The sequence below is a fragment of the Capsicum annuum genome, chromosome 12 (genome assembly GCF_002878395.1).
Source record: "Capsicum annuum cultivar UCD-10X-F1 chromosome 12, UCD10Xv1.1, whole genome shotgun sequence".
NCBI lineage: Eukaryota > Viridiplantae > Streptophyta > Magnoliopsida > Solanales > Solanaceae > Capsicum > Capsicum annuum.
In genome coordinates this window covers 11,410,528-11,415,044 of record NC_061122.1, presented here as the reverse complement: position 1 = coordinate 11,415,044, position 4,517 = coordinate 11,410,528, and the positions used below count along the sequence as shown (strand labels likewise).

General features: G+C 39.9%; 1 long non-coding RNA gene across 1 annotated transcript in view; it reads right to left on the bottom strand.

The window, feature by feature from the left end:
- Nucleotides 1–4,290, bottom strand: part of LOC107851520 — a 9,419-nt gene extending 5,129 nt beyond the window's left edge. The window contains exons 1-2 of the long non-coding RNA XR_001669053.2: nucleotides 3,935–4,290; nucleotides 2,394–2,608 (exon numbers count right to left, since the gene is read on the bottom strand). This is a non-coding gene — a long non-coding RNA (uncharacterized LOC107851520). The remainder of the gene's footprint in view (nucleotides 1–2,393; nucleotides 2,609–3,934) is intronic.
- Nucleotides 4,291–4,517: the final 227 nt, after the last annotated feature.

The following is a 4,517-nucleotide window of genomic DNA, read 5'->3' as shown; positions in this document are numbered from 1 at the left end:
CAAGAATATGCGAGAAAGACCCGTTTTAAGCAAGACATAATGCAATCCCGTGTGTGGAAAGTTGCTTGGATGCTTGCCTTGATGCTAACCCACAATAGTGTGACAAGATTCCTCCTAAAGATGGAAATCTCTTCTTGGAAGATGAGAGTACTTTTAAGGGTAAAGAATGTGTAGTCTTGGAAGCTACTTGTTCTTCTACTTTGTATGACTTTATTGTTGAGAGTACTAATGGTGAAGATTGGGAAACTAGTAGTGAGTACACACATGAGGGCACCTTAGTAGAAGTTGACTTGAGTGATACCTTTCTCTACTCTCTATTTACCTTAGATTATATATATGCTATTGTAGAAAGTATACCATTTAGTTTGGGTGGAGACCACGGGAAAGGAAAGTGTTGTCTAGACCCGTATCTATGGCCACTCTTCCCGTTTGACCCAGGTGCCAAATATAGAATTGATGATGTTGGTGCACCCAACTTGTTGCTTGGTCTACATGACAAGCAAAGTATCACTTTTGGTGAATCCCATAACCAAATCCTTTGTGCATCTTTCATTGAACTTTTAATATTTAATTCAAAGGATCCTTGGTTATATTGCAAATAGTGTAACCTTGGCATGTTGAGATGATTTGTTGTGCTAACCCTAACCCTCATGTCATGAGGAGTTTGTATTTGTTTATCCTCTCTTCGGTTTTGCAAGGTTTGGATTCGAGATCGAATCCTTTTCAAGAAGGGGAGGATGATATAAGACAAATGGTTGTCTTAGCTTTTAATGAATTCTTTGGAGGCCAACACGTAAAGGTTTAAGACTTGGTCACCCCGAGGGCACAAGAATATGCAAAGAAGGCCCGTTTTGAGCAAGACATAAAGCAATCCCGTGTGTGGAAGGTTGCTTGGATGCTTGCCTTGATGCTAACTCGAGGACCATAAGCCTTGAAGAATGAACCATCCTCGGTTTTGAGAGCATAAAAGAGGCGTCATTCATCAAGTCCAAACATACAAGGCACCATTTATGAAGATGGAGGCTCGTGAGAGTATGTGGCATTCATCCAAGGGAGTGCACTCTCTAATATGTGAAGAGGGACCTTGAATATACTCCAAGGCAGCCTTGGATACACTCCAAAGGCGCCTATGGTCTTTTGAGACTCCTCTTTTACTCTCCAAAGGAGCACCCTTCATTAAGGGTATTTTAGTCTTTGTTTGTAATAAGTATAAATAGACAATTAGCCTTCTATTTTCCTTAGTTTGGGATGAATTAATTGAGTATTACTCAAATTGTATTTTCTTTCCTTAATGGAGGGCTTGGAAAAGCTATCTTAGTATAGGATAGGTCTTGGAAAAGACATTGAAACTAGGGTTAGCATAGAGTGATGAATCACTCTTGTTGACATTTTGGCAAGAAAGTTGGGTGCTTGAGGTCATTGATCCCTTTGTGTCCACCTAAGAGTGTGGTGTTATCCATCATTGGTGTTGTGTGTCTTGGTGTTTGATACACACCTTCGTGCTATTCATTAGTGTTGGTGTATGTCTCACTATCTATCCTTTACTTAATGCAATTTTCCCTTTTGTTTTGTTTGAATCCGTGTTTCTCTTCTTCATCTTCTCTTCTTTAGTTGCTGATTTTTGGTTTCTTAGTGTGTTTTCACATTTTTTTTCAAGTTCTAGGTTAGATCTTGTATCACCCTCCCCCCTCCCTCGGTCCCAGGCTTCGCCCGAGCCCGGGAACACCCCCTCCCCCTCCCCCCGCCCCTCGATCCCAAGCCACGCCTGAGCCCGAGACTGCTCCCCTCCCCCTTCCCCCGCCCCTCGGTCCCAGGCCTCGCCCGAGCCTGGGACCTCCCACGATCCCGCGATCCCAGGTTTCACTAGAGCCCGGGACCTCCCACAATCCCAGGTTTCGCTAGAGCCCGGGATCGCCCCCCTCACCCTCCCCCGATCCTAGGCTCTGCCCGATTCCGGGACCTTCCCCCTCCCACGATCCCAGGCTCCGCCTGATCCCGGGACCTCCCCCCTCCCCGGTCCCAGGCTCCGCCCGAGCCCGGGACCGGTCTCAGTTACTCAAGCACTCATGTGTCACCTCAGCATGAAATATTAAAAGAAAAAAACACATTTCTGTCAAGTTCAAGTATCAATTTAATCACTCAGTTAAGTTTAGGTGCCTTATGAAATTTACAGAATTAATTATGTTCACTACTATAGTAGCACTTTGATAGTTGGACGTCACAATATCTTAAATCTCACGGCAAAAACAATACGATATGCTACAATCCTCCCAACAAAGGGAACCACTGGCAATTTGTCACTCCATTCTTTTCATCCTGTAAACATTTTTTCATATAACCATAAAATGATCAGATTCTCCTGTAAGTACAACCAAGGGAGGAAAAAAATGCACCTTGAAACTTCCGCTGCAAGCAGACGGGCTCTCCAAGAACCTTCACCTGGCAAATCTTCACTCTGTTCTACCAATTAGTGGCACCCCCTCATCACCCTTCTCATCTATAAATATTGTGAAAGAAGATTTCACTTCTGCTCCATTAGGCTTCGCAAGCCGATTTATGTGCACCACCAAACAGTCTCATTCTAAAATCAGATAAAATGAAACAATTCCTACACCAAATTTTCAAATAATCACTATCAAAATTCAAAAATAAAAACATCCCACCTCCGAAATATCTAATATTTCAAGATTTTCAACTCAACTGGATCTTAAAACTAAATACACAACAAAATTAAGATCATTCTTCAACAACGAGAACAACAACTATTACTACCTCAATTCAAACTAGTCAGTTCGGTATATATATGTTCTATACCGTTGCCCTCTATTCAAGTTCCTTCCTTTCAAGAATAACCAAAATTCCTACACTAAATTACCATTAATCACTTCCAAAATTTAAAAAATAAAAACATTTCAAGATTTTCAACTTAACTGGATCCTAAAACTGAAATGCATAACAAAGTTAAGATCATTTCAGCAACAAGTACTACCTCTCAATGTTGAAAAAACCAAAGGAAATTTCAAGAACCAAAAAGTGACCAAATTCCTACACAAAATTTAATCACTTCCAAAATTCAAAATAATTACACCCTAACTCCCAATTCAACAACAACAACAACAACAACAAACCCAGTATAATCCCACATCGTCAGGTCTGGGGAGGGTAGAATGTACGCAGTCCATACCACTACCTCTACCTCTAAAGAAGTAGAGAGACTGTTTCCGATAGACCTCCGGCTCAAGACAAAGGACAGTGTACTAAAAACATCAAAAGCATGGGACATCATAAAATAACATAGGCACGACATCCACAAAAATATTGTTCATTGCCAAACAAAGAACACCAAAGCCCTCCCAACTACAGACTACGACTCACCCACACACCTTAGCCCTCTATCCTAATATTTTTCCTCTATACCTTCCTATCTAGGGTCATGTCCACAGTCAACTGTAACTGCTCCATGTCACATTTAATCAATTCACTCCAGTATTTCTTCGGTCTACCCCTATCCCGCTTGAAATCATCCAAGGCCAACCTTTCACACCTACGAACTAGGGCATCCGTACCCCTCCTCATCACATGATCAAACCAACTCCCAATTCAATGCCCAAAAAAAAGTTAAATCCTTCTTGAAAAAGAATAACTACTACTGGTCAATGTTGAAAAATTAAAGGGAATATCAAGAACCAAAAAATGACCAAATTCCTACACAAAATTTACCAACAGTCACTTCCAAAATTCAAAAATAATTACACCCCAACACCCAAAAAGAAGTTAAATCCTTCTTGAACAGGATAAACTACTACTTGTTAATGTTGAAAAATTAAAAGGAATTTCAAGAACCAAAAAATTGACCAAATTCCTACACCAAATCTACCACTAATTACTTAAAATATATATTAAAATGAAAAAAAGAGTAAAAAAGCAATGATACCTGGAGAGAAATGATGAATTTCAAGGAAAAAGGTCTAAAAAGATCAGCGAATTTGTAGGGGAATTTGTAGTAAAGGGGCTAAATTTCAAGAGAAGGGGCTGAGTTATTTCAATTTACAACGGTTCGTTTTGGTGTTGAAAATTTGGCTTGTGTCGTCAATTTGGCTTCTTCACATAGTAAAGTGGTAATTTTGAGTTTTCGTAATTTTTAAAATCGAAAGAGAAAATAATCTAAAACATCCCGGACTTTATTCGATATTTTAACTATACACTCGATCTTTACGAGATCTATCACCCCTTAAATATTTTAAAAATGAAGTTATTTGCTCCCTAAGATAAGATGGGAAAGAAAGTGGAGGATCCAAAAAAATATTAAAATTTATTTTCACTGTTATGAACCTGCTAATGGGTTTATAAAAATCAAATGGATTTTTTCACCTATCAGGCTAGTCATTTGGTTGATAAAACCATTAGCATTTCTCTATTTTTTCATAACAATCGCTTCCGTTTGAGAACCAACGACCTCGTTCTGGCATCCCTGTTGGGTCTTGGGCACCACTCCGAGTCACGGCTCTACGTGTAGA